At 35.6% G+C, this 15,516-nt stretch overlaps 1 long non-coding RNA gene across 1 annotated transcript in view; it reads right to left on the minus strand.

The window, feature by feature from the left end:
• Positions 1-2,592: 2,592 nt before the first annotated feature.
• LOC116660989 overlaps positions 2,593-15,516 on the minus strand; it is a 191,935-nt gene continuing 179,011 nt past the window's right edge. The window contains exons 8-10 of the long non-coding RNA XR_004316733.1: positions 11,668-11,794; positions 10,082-10,166; positions 2,593-3,059 (exon numbers count right to left, since the gene is read on the minus strand). This is a non-coding gene — a long non-coding RNA (uncharacterized LOC116660989). The remainder of the gene's footprint in view (positions 3,060-10,081; positions 10,167-11,667; positions 11,795-15,516) is intronic.

The raw sequence follows: 15,516 nt of genomic DNA on the forward strand, positions 1-15,516 counted from the left end.
AGAACATAATCTTGTTTCCCACTGGAAGTTAAATTTCTGGCATCAGAGGCACATGTCATAGTCCTCTTACTACCCTTTGCAGCGCTTAGTAGGGTGCCTGACACATATTAGGCACTCGGTAAATAGTTTGAATGAGCAGAAAACACAATTGGAATTTTGGAATATATGAAAAAGTGAGGTGAGAAACAGGAGAAAATGTGTGTAGTGACAGAGGTTGACCTGGAAGGCAAGTTCTGCCGAGGAGCCTGACCAAATGCTGCTCCTCTAATTTTAATTCCATTTCATCATTTTATTTTTTTCCCCGTTCATAAACATGAATATATAATCTTAATAAAACGTACAACGTGCACCTTGTCCCACGCATCCCTGACTTAGAAAGGCCTGTTTTCTCTCTCCGATGTTACTCCCAACAAGTGCAGTTCACAAAAGAAGACCTACACCACAAAACCAATGGAAAAATTGTACTGATGAAGTTCTGAACACTTCATTAGTAGTGGAAACATATTCCTGTTACCACTGCTAGCAGTATGTGAATTATGTATTTATAAATGTAGGTTTGAAATATTGAAGTAAGTATTCTTTCTCTTTATATAAAAAATATGCCACATTCCAAGAATGCTCTTAAATTTAGTGGTGTTCGACACACATATATTCTAAACATTAGAATCCTTTTTCTAATTTAAACAAGTCATTTTGTATTTTTAAATTTTTCTTAAGTATTTTGATAAGAGCCCTACTAATTTATGACTTTCATTTCTGCATTTGAAGCCTCCTTCATTACTTTATACATAGTAACTTTCAAATAAGTGTAGATTATTTTATTTATTGTGTGCATTTGATCTAGTTTTAATGGTTTTTAGTTTTCCATTTATACAATGTTTTAAAAGCTAAGCAGCTACTCTGTATTAATTCACATTGTCTTTGCATATATACATGCAAATGAGGAAATGATGTATATATGTTTGTGTATATACATATATAAAGTGACAGAACAATTAATATTTATGAATATATTTGCAATGATTCAACACAAGTCAATCCCAGGAAGAAACGGTTCTATTGTCTACTTACCATAAAAGGGATCCTTTTTTGTTCTTATTTTATAACCTGCATCACTAATTCCCATAGACATTGTTTTTTTAATTGTCTTGAAAAAATGCTAGTTTCAAACATCTAGCAGGTGGTCATAAGCTTAAATTTCTGCTATCGAATGGCACATAGCACTATTAGAAACATAAAACAAGAAGTCCTGATTTTCACTAGGTTATCAGAATAAAGGAAATCACTGAGTCACTAAAGCTCTCTTTTGTGAGTTGCCAGATTATCTTTCTTGGGAAGTTTTCGGCAAAATGTTTGGAGGGGACTTTATTGATATTTCCACATTTTCATTCCCCTGAGAATAATGTCTTAAAATGTTGTAATGAATCATGTTCATTTTTATCTTCTGCTTAAATGCATCCTCCTATGGCAACTGGTAACCAGCATTCAGAAAGTGTGTTTATGCTGCACAGTAAATCATGAACTACCTACCTGTTTTCTGTTTCATTTGTCTTCTTCCCATTACCATTATTATTCCATTTATTTTACTTAGAAATCAACATACCTAATTGTTTCTCTTCCTGCTTCTGGCATTTAATGAGCAATGGTGACACAAACTGTTGCATTTGTAAAATTCAGACATCTGTATCACAACATGTCAAAAATAATATGTTCTTGGATTGATGTGTTGCCAGACACAGTCCAAGCCTCTCCTGGATTTCCTTGGCCTTGAGGAGCCCTGGTCTTGGCCTGGATTGCCTCATGTCCTAATACTATCCTTCCCTGTGGGCAAGGGGCACTTTGTGCAAGCCTCCATCTCAGCCAGCATTGTGGGAGCTGCTGCAATGTCAGTGCCAGGCAAGTTCAACCATAGCTGACTCTGACTGCAGCTGAGGGAGAGGGGAGTTGGGGCAGTTGAAGGGTTGAGTGGGGTTTGGATGGGAGTGGAGGAGGGGCTGGATAACACAACCCCTATATGCAGGAGAGTTAACTTTGACCAATAAAAACCAAGATACAGGGAGGACTGTTCAAAGTTTCAGGAGTTCCATAAGGACTTTCTAAAGAACATGCCCGTGGTCTAGCAGCAGCTCTTCCTCCCTGTGGAATTCTGGCCAGCTAGATAAGCACTATCTTGTATTTTCTCTCCCTCTTCTCCTGCCTCACTTCCTTCTATTCTCCATAAAGCACTGACATGTAAGCTTTCTCGCCATTTTTATGGAGAATGCGGCCTAACACATATGTGAAATATTTTTAAAGCAATAAGTTCAAATGGCTAAAGTAAGATTTCTAAAATCTCTGAACAATTTGCAAGATTTCTGACCAGTGCCATTCTTATCACTTTATTAGATATATGATCTGGAGGTAGTGATTTTTATCTTCATACAGCTAATAAGTGGTATTGCAGAGATTTAAAGCAGCCACAGCTGACAACCAGTTAGATGCAGATGTAGTGTCTAGGGGAGTAAAAAGTTAAAAATAGCACTGAAGTTTTCAGTCTACAAAATGATGGTTACACCAACTTTGGCCAGAAAAACATTTCTAGAATTGGGGTAACCTAAGAGACCCTTTATTGTCTGGAAGACCCATTAATCCTCATCATATTGTAATAATGTTCCCTGTACTCGGGCAATTAAAATGATACAAATATCAAATTATGATTGTAACTTCTTCTTGACTAACCCAAATCTCTGTGCCTCTTTTTGGAAATTAAATGCTACTGATGGAAATCCTTGCTACCAAAAGAAATTACCTATAATCTACCTATAAATTATCCTGTAACAAAGTTCTCTTAAAAAGCTGCCCGCTTGTTTATTAATATAACCAGAAGAAATGTGAAAGAATATACCATTAAACTAGACTGAAGAGCAGTAACTTCTGCCTCCAGGGAATGACCAACTAGCATGATATCCTCTGCAGGCTCTTCAAAGTGAACTTCTGATTGTGAGCAAAACTCTTTGATCGATACCCCATCCTCAAAAATGGGGAGTCCACTCTGCTCAGACTCCTAAAAGAATTCATACCTGTAAGAATGCATGATAAGAAAGATAAAGCCAGTAATTTAGCACCTCCATGTTGGACAATATTGTTTTGAGTAGTAATTAAGTGGAAGTAGAATAAATCTTTTGACTGGTCTCTAGAACTAAAATTGCTGCTTTATTGTTTAGAGACTCACCTCTGATTTTGGCAGGTGCCCATCTCAGATGACCAAATTCTGTTTCGGATACAGATATTCGAATATGTGTTACCTAGTACAGTCTTTTGGTAAGCTAACATTTTTACCATTCCATGTGGATATTACTATCACCAGGAGACTGATGCTTACTGAGAGTAATTGGCTCTAAATTATATAGACAATAAGTGTCAGAGATAAGAATTAAAACAATTTACCTAAATTATCTTTTCTCTACACCACACTAAATCCTTACATTTTTGTTAAATATTTAAACTCATTAGCTATTTAAATAATGAGTATAAGAATCTAGTTATCATGGAAAAGTGACTGAGTGTCCTCTTTTAGTAACGTACAAAAATGGAAACATAACATAAGCGATTCTTTTAACTGCAGACTTGATACGCAACGCACTGCTAAGTTGTTCAAATGCATAGTCCACATGGCTTCATTCTGTATTTATAAAAAAATACTATACATTTATTCTAATGCTACCATTTTTCTGTGAAAACTACCTTGACTCAAATTTAGCCACCATTAAAAATTTTTGCTAGGGGATTGTTTCCCTAGCAACAGTTACCATGTGTATAGACAGTTCCTCCCTGTTCATTCTCAAATCCAACAATTGGCATCAATGTTCATGTACAGCAGTCACGTTGAGAATTCAAATTCAACAAGAAATGACAAGCTCAAAGTGAAAATCTAATCAGAATTAAATCAAATGTTTATATCAACGCGTTGACTAGGGCAACTGAATAGCCCATAAGACAAATTTAGAAAAGCATGCAAATATCACTTAGGGAAGTTGAAAATGACAAGAGATGACTTATAAATGTCCTCCAGATCACTGTGTGTCCACTGCTGTAGAAAATGTGGGATACCAGATAAATTTGGGGGACTTTCAAACTTTTCTGATTTTTCTGATAATAAACTAATTCTAAAGAAAATGTATGTAAGAACAGTTCAAGAGATAGGGGTCTGATTCATGTACACTTTAAAAAGATAAAAAGCCCTCTCTAACTTAAACACAGATTTCTTAAACACAGCTGAAATGAGAATACAACTGCAAACCACCTAGGCATCTACAATGTACTGATCTTCATAAGATACTAGGTTCCCAAAATGAAACATACAAACATTTCCCCCCAAAAGCAAAATATAGTAATCAACAACTCAGTGCTAGTAAAATCACAGAATGAAAGAGGCAAAGTCAGGTCTAGAGTACAATCTTCCAGAGGAAAACTTGGTGCGTCAGTTGTGTTAGTACAACTTGAAGAGGCTAAATGTGACCACCAACTCAGATCAAGGTATTTTGAACATGGACTCACCCATTCACCTGTCAGCTATTCATTCACCCATCCACTTACTCATTCAACATTATTTGCTGAGCTTCTACCATGTGCCACACTGTACTACATTTTGGGTCAAATGTGGTAAAGAGATCTGGAAAGAATGTCAGCTTGGCGAAAAGGAAGACAGGTAGTCAGAAGAGGCAGCTAACTGAAGCAGAGAGAGGCTGCGCAGGAGTCAGATCTGAGCTCCTCTCCCATTTACTGTGGAAAGCCTGTGGGACATTGAACAAACACCAAGTCTTTCCAGGTCTGTCCTATTTATCTTACAAGTGACTGTAAGAAGCATGAAAGAACATAAATTTTACATTCTCATGCAAAGTTTTGTATATTGTCAAATGCTCCACACATGTATGTGCAGCCATTCTACTCCCTGGGGTGCAGCCCCAACCTTATCTTTTCCTCCACTGTATGTTCCAACCTGCTATGTCCAGCTAGGTCTTCTCTACTCCTTGTCTGAAATTGAGAATAGATCCTAAACTTTGCTGTACTCTCTCAGATAATGAGTTCCTCCAGTACCATTTAGTCAATAAGCTTCTCATTTCATTAATTATTAAATGCCCCACTTTCTACAACAGGAAATTATTGGCATATAATTCAATCCTGTCATGGGAAAGGGGGTGTGATTAGATTCTTGTCTACTCTATCCTTGGGTCTGTTCTCCTTTCTTACTTCCACCAAACCACTACCTGGTTGTTGTTCCCCAAGTTGTAACTGGGGAAGGAGAGAGAACAAGAAAGGTCTCAGTTGACAGTGCTGTTGGGAGTCAGCATTGGTGGTCTGGGGACATTCAGCATGGACATTCAGCATGAAATGTGTTCCATTCATTCTTCAGGCATCCACTTGTTTATGGAGATCCCTCAACTGCAGATTCCTTCTCTAGCAGGCTACTTAGCTTCTCCTCAGCCTCTGGTTTGGAAAATCTAGCTCACAAGGAAGCTCCCTGTTTAGGTCCCAGAACCCCTCCAGTGTTCTCTTTTGTCTGCAAGACCTAATTCTGGTCCCCAGAAAATCTCAGGCTCTCTTTGCTACAACAAATTCTAGAAGTGTAAGGCATTCCCAGCACAGCTTTCTCTCATCTACACAATGTCAGGCCAGCCCACCATCACAAACTTTGTTTAGGTAAGATGTTCACATTCATTGTGTCCTCCTTTTAAATTGGGTTGAACTCACTAAAAATAATGGTAAGTGTTGACCTGGACCCATGGGCTCACTAAAGTCAGTTTCTGAACCAGGTCAGGGACAGAGATTTCAGTCAGCCACTCTTGTCAAAGTACCATGGATGGATTTTTAAATTTTGCTTCCAAAAATATAATCTGAGTTATTTCCAAAGTAATGAGTGCCAATGGGTAATACTGTTAAATGAAATACTAAGTTTTTACATTTTTAAGACAGCATTGTATAAGAAATACAATGCCCCTCATTGCTCACCTGATTCCATGTTGATGCAAGGGTTGAAAGAGATCAGCTTTGTTTCATACTAGTGTAAGCTTGTTGTAAAAAAAAGAAAAAAAAAAAAACCAAACCTGATTTCCAGTAGCAATTTTGCTTGGCTTAACTAGTACATAAAAGCTGGAACAATAATGACATTGAAATCCAATATTGTACCACTAAAACTAAAGGCAGCCTTTTCTAATTGTAGGATGGATTCTATGTTGTCAACTCTAGTTTAATAAAGTGAAGGCATTGAGGCAGATTTTTCCTCTATCTCAAATGTTAATCTAAACCAGGAAAGCTAAAGTGGATTTGATTCATGGAGTAAAGTCCACCGCTTTTATAGAGCTTTCACAAGGTTTTTTTAAATATTAGTTCTTCAAAAACAAGTATATTAGTGAACAATCTCATGGTTACTGGGGGAAAGAGGGTGGGAGGGATACATCCGGGAGTTTGAGATTTGCAAATGTTAACCACTATATACAAAAATAGATAAAAAAATAAATTTCTTCTGTATAGAAGAATATGTTCAATATCTTGTAATAACGTTTAATGAAAAAGAATGTGAAAATGAATGTATATATATATATATATGCATGATTGGGACATTGTGCTGTGCACCAGAAATTGACACGTTATAACTGATTATACTTCCAAAAAAAAGTATAGTTTGCACACTCTGGTACATATACTATAAAGCTCGGTGCCATTTTTCACAAGAAAATTAAAATTTGGATATTCATCACTGTATTTCAGGGTGCCATTTATAGAATAAAGATATGTATGTGAAAAAAGCAAAAGGCTCTATAAATCTTTCATACAAACCAAAATAAATAGATGTAATCTCATGACACAAGTACCACCCTGAAACATAAGAGCATTTTATGCTGTCTCAGATTATCAAAAGATGTTCTTTAAAGTTATTTTCTGTCTTCTTCATAATAAAAAATAGTGTTATTTTATTCAGACAGGATGAGAGTAAATGTACCCCAGATACATTTTTAAAAATTTAACCTTCTATATAGGTCTGTGTGTCTCAATCTGACTGTATATGGTGTAGGTTAGCAGGAATTAGACATGGAAACCTTAGCTGCCTTCTCATGTCAGCATTCACACTCCACAATGAAATATTGTTTGTCATATGATATTTGATCAAATTACAATGTTAAGTGATTAAACATGAGAGATCGTCTAAATTTCTCTTGAAAGATTGTATTCTAATTGAAGAATTTGCTTGCCAATAATAACATGCATTCTAAATCACATGGGGTTGAATATAGCTCAAACTATCTTGCAAAGGAGTCATCATTCTTTGATAAATAAATATTTACTGATCTGATCTTGTACTCTAAAAATTAATCTACATCTGGAATTCATTTTACTTTTCTTCTAAAATTTGAATGAATTAGGAACATGCCTGCCATTTTTTTCCTCCACTGTATATAAAATCATGGTTACAAGCCCTCTTATTAAAATAAGATAATTATAAAGGCAAGAGCCCTGTTAGGTAATAAATGTTTAAATTCTGTCAATGCAATTTAAGAAATGGAAATGAAAAGGAGTGTAACCTCCTGTGGGATAATCAACTTCTCAGATGACTGGGACTTAGGCATTCTTAGTCAGGCTCACAACATTCATAGTTTATTTACCTGTGCTCAAGGTTATGACTGGAGAAAGAAGGATGAAAAAGTCATAAACACATTCAGGTTAAAAAAAAAGTTATCCAAATAATCTTAGTAGAGTGGTTTCAACAAGAAAAATTCACTCAATTTTTTTTTCCAAATTAAGCTTATTTTTTGTGGTTCCTTAGGATCCTTGCTGCTCCTAGACCAAAATTGCTACTAATAAAAGATTCTAAGGAATCACAAATAAATAAGACAGAGTCTCTGCCCTCAGTATGTCCACAGTCTTAGTGGAAGATACGGATACATAAAAAAGCAATTATATTACAAAGTGATGAATTCTGTCAGAGAAATGGAATGTGCTGGGGTACACATGAAGATGCTAGCCCTTTGAAAGCCCTGTTATACTGTTAAAAGTGAAACTATATAATTGATTTTATAAAAATTACAGAGTATGTAATTAAAAAGTAATTTATAAATATTTATTGCAAGCAAGTATTAACTAAACAACCTAGAAATCAGATAAAACTTTTCATTATGAAAATAACCATTATTGGAAGCCTGTATTCAAATGTTCATTTTGTGACTTTTTAATGAAAATTTAACCAAAATGGAAATTTTATATTAGAAAATCAACAGTTTGCATCTGCATTAATTCATAAACAAATCAGAGAAGAAAAAAATGGAAAAAGAATCAACATCATTTTGCCTGGCTCAACTCTCAAGTCAGAGAGAACTGCTTGGAGGAACCAGTGAGCTCCGTAGTCCTCTGATAGCTACCGCTCCAAGAGAAAAGTCAGCACAAAACAATCTGTATAAGATACTCAATAACAGAAATATGGTGTAATAGACTGGCTTGTGGGCACTATCCCTCCTTTTTTTTTTTTTTTTTTTTTTAATTTAAAACCAAACACCCATCTGCTGGCATATGAAGTAAAGAGAGGAATGAATAAAAACAGTTAACCAAACAAAACCTAGACTAGGCATCATCATAAGAAAGAAAAACACTTAAATCTCTATTCATGATAAAAATGAGTAAGCATAGTGATCTGGAGGATAGAATAGATATATTCTATGTACGTGATTCACACAATCTATATACTGGATTACTTTTGACTCTCTAATGCAACTGGCATATGTGAAAACTCTTCACAAACCACAAGATACAATGTAGCATGAGCTTATAATTATCAGCTTTAAGCAAAATGGTTTTGCAGGAGTTACTTAGTCTTAAAACATTGTCTTTCTATTCAAGAACCAAGAAAGATATAGAAGAGCGGGCCTAAGTCTTGCGAAAGGGGAAAGGTGTATTGAGAAATAGACAAGCATCTACTTGGTAAAACCTGGTAAACCTTACAGATGGGGACAACTAACTTAGATCAAACCCAGAGCCCCCTGGTCCCACGAGAAAGTCTGTCTGACTTTGGCCAACGATAAATATGTTCAGTCTGAATCAGGGAGGCAGAGGAGAAAGGCACAGATCCTACCCATTGGGGGAGGATGCCTCCTCTTCAATCACAATACAGAAATGTGAAGGTCAACTAGAACTTTGCGGTATCTGTGTCCCTTTTATCAAAGTCAAGAAGGTTGTTCTACATGCATGATACTCTCTGTGGCAGCAGAATTTCCACATGAGGTGATTTCCTTTAGCAAATGATTCCAATCTGTCATCAGCTTCATACACAGCCCTCTCCTTTATGCTTATTAGACTTTTCTTTATTAAAAAACTTAAGCATATTACTCTCTGATAAATAATTCCTCCCTAAATTTGCATATGTTAGTGCAAATTTAGCAAGCACATCACTCACACTGTCATGTTGAGCTTAACCTGCAGCTTTGCAGAAGAAGGAATGAAATTACACCTAAGTAAAGTCTGCAGTTATCCTTAAAATGAGGTGACCCCTTGGAAGAAATAATGTCATTCTGAAAAGCTGCATAATTCTGAGCACATCACTGAAGACTGATTTTGTACTTAAGTCTGAGAGGAAGAGAAAGAAAAACTTATTACCTTGATGATCAGTAGCTTTTGCTCAAAGAAAATGATTCATACAGTTTTCCTGTTTGAAAATCTTACCAATACATATCTTGTGGAAATGTAAACTTTGACTTGTAAACAAGCTTTAAAGAGATAGGGATGATACTGAACAGTAGTTTTCTAGATGTCCTTTAGTCTTTCCAAATAATTCTGTAGCATTTTTTTTCCTAGCCCCGCCTCACTCCTGCTTCTGATTTGCACTTGATTCTTTTAGAGGCTGAATAAATTACTGTTTACATATGCTTCCTCGAGCCTTGAAGGGGAATTTAATGTAGTTGTTCTTGTCTATGACAAAACTCAGGATGCAGAAACCTAGGAGTAGTGTTAATGGTGCACGTTCGCAATTTACAGATGCTCTGCATACTGCAGTATCATGCGGAACTTAGGTGAAAGAGAGTAAGTGTAACCAAATGCCAAAATAAGAGGTTTTTACCTAGGCGATTCAGGATGAGAACATTTCAGCACGCCCTCCTGATAGACAGGGAGAAGGCACAGGCATTTGATTCTGTTGAAGGTCTCTGGTAACAAATCAGTCAAATAAAATAAAATAAAGAAAAACATCATGATTAATTAGGTAAGAGACTTTGAAAAATATAGAAATAAGCAAAATACACACAGCTGTGTAAAAATCTAGGCCCCACTGAGTTAGAAGATCCTCTCTTGATGAATTATAATAGCTGTATTGTGTAAAAGTGAAACTGACCCTAGAACACTTCAACAGAGATTCAGTTCTTACACTGAAGCACTTATCAATATTAGTTCATAAAAGTAAAAGGAATTGTCTCTATTCTGAGATAATCCACCTGCTCTTTTGCTTTATTTGAGGCTGCAAATATTCATTTAATAACAAAAACTGGTACACAGACTTGAGTTTTCATAAGCTAAGGATTTTCCAAAACTTCAATTTCATTCAGATCTCAGTAGATAAAATTCTGATCGGGCTATATTTTAAAGAGCAAAGCAACCACATTTCCATTTCTTAAAAAACAAAACAAACAAACCCCAAAAATCCCTAAACAAAAAACTACCTACTTGAGAGTTCTAAATTAATGAAAATTAGCACAATGAAAATGTTTTCATCCTTTCCAACCTCTATGTTCATTGAAATCCAATTATCCATCCACTTTACTCCAGAGGGAGAACTGGGCATTTAGGGGAAACACTTGTTTTAGGACAAGCTGTTTTTCCTTATGTCAGAAACAGACTGAAAGCGTTTCATGCTTGGTGAACAGTCTGGGCTCCTAGAAGGAAAGAAGCGACTCTGCAGAGTGTGGGGCCAGAGGCTGCTGCTCTCACGTGCACCTGTGCCGGTTGTTGATGCTCTGGCCCACAAATCACCTCCTCATCTTTGTCAACCTCAAAGCCTCTGTTCTTCTCCAGTGACCTGAGGCTGATGCAACAAAAGGAGGCAATTCCAAAGCAATGTCAGAGGCCCTTTGCTACCAAAAATAACACCCTGCTAAAACCTGATAGCCAGAAATCTAAAAGGTAATGTTTGTACTGGTTTTTATGTAAATCATCTTAAAAAGAAGACAACTGAAGCATTGTTAATGCAAATTCTGAGATGTTAATCCAGAGTGGGCTGTAAGTATTAAGTTCTATAGATAAAACAGAAAAGAAATATAATTATGAAGATTATAGCTCCAGCAGGCAGCCGCGGAATCTCTGGCCCAGAACAGCAGCACCTCCTCACTAGCTGTTATTAACCCCTTCAGCAATCCCTGCTTCTTTGACAGCAGCCAGTTCATGTATTCTTATGTACCTCTCTCTTCCTCTTTACGGAAAGTACCAAGCTGCCTTCTATTGCTTTTACACACATGCTGCTGCTGTCGCCAAGTGTATTTACAAAGGTATTAAAAATGAAATTTAAATTCCAAGGATTTAAATATATTCACATATAAATATAAACATATGCAAAAAAGGAGCTTAGAAAATACACTTTGATAAATTACTTTGTTGATATATTTTCAAAAAGTAGAGGAAGGGCTTTCTGTTTAGAAATAGTCCAGTGCTACTCACAGCCTCATGGTTTCCCAGATTTAAGTGTTTTCTGATGTGGATAATTTGGTCCAATGTGCTTTTCACATTCTTCTACTTAATATCATTTTACTAGTGCAGTTTTTCTTGCCTCCAATTTCTAAAGATACTGTGGAGATAAAGAAAATACTAAGTCATTTCTAAATGATTTTACATCTATTAAGCACACAAAATTTGGTCATCTTTAGGCAGCCCTAAAGGGAGGCATGGAGGAATTACAGCTGCAATGACACAAATATACATACTTCTTGAGTATTAACTATGTGCCGGGAATCGTGTTAAATCCTTTCCATGCATTATCGCATTTAATCTTCCCAACGAGCACATGAAAGAGTTAGAATAACCATTGTAATCTGACAAATGAGAAACAGGTTTAGGGAGTTCAACAGCACATGGCATTTTTTATACCTGGCAAGGAGAAGAGTCATATTTGAAATTCCTCTAGTCTGAAAATGTTGAACTTTACAATTCAAAATATAAAGTCTGTACCCCTTTCCCAATTCTTCCCTTGCCATTTTGCCAAAATATGCCTCCTCCCTTTTTTTTTTTTTTTTTTTTTTTTTTTGAGCAGCCTCCATCAAACACTGGAAAAGGTCAAATAACAGAAGAATAAATATCATCAAAGCACACCTACAGGTCACCTGGCAAGATTTCCTTGTTGTGAGAACAGCAAAACCCTTGTCAGCAAAGTGATTTCAGGTGGTTGCCAAAGCAGCCTGTCTAGACCCCTTAAAAACCAGGTACAGAAACAGGTAAGAATGGGGATTTGTTTGGAGAATGAAAGTACCCACATAAAGAGCAACCTCATAGTAAACTTGAACCATTTACACCTGCTAAGAGAACGGTCCAGGGGTCACTCCAATTTCCTCCCTATCATGGATGGTCTTTTTCAACCGGATTATAAATTCCTTGAGGCCAAAAAAGAGTTCTTGTATATGAATGGCTTCTGTATCCCCACTGGCGCCCAGTATTTCTTGAATTAAATTAAATTAATCAATTAAATTAAATTTATCTGGGAGGATAGTCGGGCAAGACTGTTAAATTCTAAATAGTGTTCTCAAGTCTCAGGTGATGCATAAGGTAGCATTTCCCTCTAATTAATAACAAGATGTTTCAACTGAGAGAAAGATCAGATATCATTCAGCTCAGTCTTCTCACTCTACTTTTCCTAAATGTTTAATCCTAAAATGTTCTTTTTCTATCTAGAAGACCAATTTTGCCATTTTTAGGATTTTTTAAAAAAAATTTACATGGATTAATAGGAATCCTGTCAATTAGGTATCCATTTACACAGGGAGCTGGGATCAGTACATTTAAATTAAGGAAATGGAAGTACAGTGAGCAGCTAACACAGTTTGCTCAGGACTTTTCCGGTTTTAGAAATGGAAGCCCACATCCTAAGAAACCCTCTATCCTGAGCAAACTAGGATGGTTGGTCACCCCCAAACATCAGAAATAATTTCAATAAAATAAATGTAACTTTATCTGAAGGAACCAATCAGATAGTAAATATTTTATGAGCCCCCAATTGTTGCATAAGTTTTTTTATTTGGGTTTGTTTGCTATTTCTTTGTTTATTTGTGTGAGAACTAAGTGGATTTCCCAATCTCAAGACCTCTACAGTCTGTAGGCAAATAAATTCATTCTAATATTAAATATTTATATGCTCAGTCTGAGGGGCTTGGGGGGTTAAAGTTTGAAAGTAAGCTGGCTTCATGCAAGCAGTGTATTCTAGTGCAGAGAAGAAACACATCTGATTAAACAAGAAAACATGACTGAAATTAAACAAGGGAAAATTCAAGGAGAGTACCTAAGGCAATGGCTTTCAGAGTGGGGAGCTGTGAAAAACTACTCATGCCTGGACCCCATCCCAGAGATTCTGATCCCATTTTACTGGGATGGAGCCCAGGCAGAAGTATTTTTGCAGGTTCTCCAGGTAAATGTAATGTCTATTCTGTTATCCTCCCTTGAATTACTACCGTATTTTTGTGGAAATAAATACCTTTAACAAGAGCAGAATTCAAGTTGAAATGGGCCTTTTGATTAATAACTGGTTAATAATTTGCCTTTTCATGCTACTATAAAGAAATGTCTGCATATAGTTAAGTTTTCTTTTAGTCTGGTTAGGAGTTGAGAATTTTTAACTCTGTCGATAGAAAATTTATGTGTTAGCAGATTACTCAGGTGGCAATAATAACTAATGGAGACAACGCTTCCATTCCATGAGCTTGGCAAAGCATATACCATAACTTATCTATGTGTACACATGCAGGCGTGCATGAAACAGTGCAACAGAATTGATTTTTTAATCAGATAAGGGAAGGGAACAAATTATCATCAGTAAAAGTCCTCTATAATGAAACCCAAGGACACAGATAAAGAGAAATGGACATTTGGAATTGGTAATAGGATATGAAGACAATGACCTCTTAAATGCTATTCTAAAATTTTTTCAGATCAATAATAGCCAAATGTTCTAATATACTGATTTCCCAGTGACCCATGTCAGTTGACTAGATAATGTAAGTCTTACAAGTGAAAAAATAATCAATATTTTAGCAACAAAATTGCATGAATGGATACTTCTTATAAGATATTTTAAAAATCAAATCGAGAAAATACTTGTTTACATTCTGAACAATTTTAACTCTAAGTCTAAAACACATCAGATCTAGAAACTCTAAAAATACACATTGTTAATAAGAGGTTGCTTGAATTGATTTGTTCAGTAAGAAATACACATAAAATAGCATAAAAATTTAGGACTTTGGAGATTTAAAAAGGGGTGGTAAACTTAAAATCTGTTCAGCGTAAATGGTGAGAGGAAAATGAAAAGTCAAGCCAGTTCTGAAACAAGAAATTGAAAACAAACTGGGATTCTATTACGATGACTAGCTCAGGGATAGGAATTTCAAGTCTTATTCCACGCTCTGTTAGGCAATTCACTTTGCTGCCTGTGACCTGATTTTACATTTGAAATATTGACTTTAAAAACACATACACAGAACTTGCTATTTGTATTATCTACAATGGTTAGGTCGATCAGGTAATCAGAATAAGGCTACTCATTTGATTATCATATTGACCAATCAACTTAGAATCAAAACTCTGAAATCACAAGCTAAATTTACAAATTTAAGGAGTCATTTTTCAAATGTGTATTATTTATCATGAGGACAGCTGAAAAAGAATACATCCTTCTATGGTACCTTCCTAGCAACATCTTCATGCCAAGGTTTTACAATAATATGGGGTCTAAACTGACAAGTACTTTTCTAATAAAATCTTACCAGAAATAAAACCCAATGCTTGTATTTTTATAGTTGGAAAAAAAAAACAATATTTCAATAGAAAACACCCAATACTTGTGTTTTTATAGTTGGAAAAAAAGAATATTTCAAGAGAAAACATTTCCAAATGATAACAATTTGTTTCCATCTTTGCAGCTGAAATAAACATTTGGTTTAATGTTATTAAAATGCCCAAATGCCCTGAAACTATTTCCAAGTAATAGCTGCTCTGTCATCAGATGGAAATTGTCCAGCTATTTCAGCAGAGTTTTTGAGCAGTAAACATGGTTTTAGCCTTGATTAGCAGTAAGAAAAGTAAAATTTTAAGACATTAATATGTCTTGCTCCTTCTCAACCAACGTAAGATCTTCAAAGAATTTTATTCCTTTTTCCATTTCAGGTACTAATGATGTTATCAAATGATGCAGGAAAACATATAACTCCATGTCCCCAGTCTTAATAAATACCTCTTATTTAGCTTCTGTCATTTTTTTCTCTAAAATTATGTTAAGTTTTCAGTTGTCCCAAGAAAACTTTAGAC

This window comes from Camelus ferus, chromosome 3, assembly GCF_009834535.1.
Source record: "Camelus ferus isolate YT-003-E chromosome 3, BCGSAC_Cfer_1.0, whole genome shotgun sequence".
NCBI lineage: Eukaryota > Metazoa > Chordata > Mammalia > Artiodactyla > Camelidae > Camelus > Camelus ferus.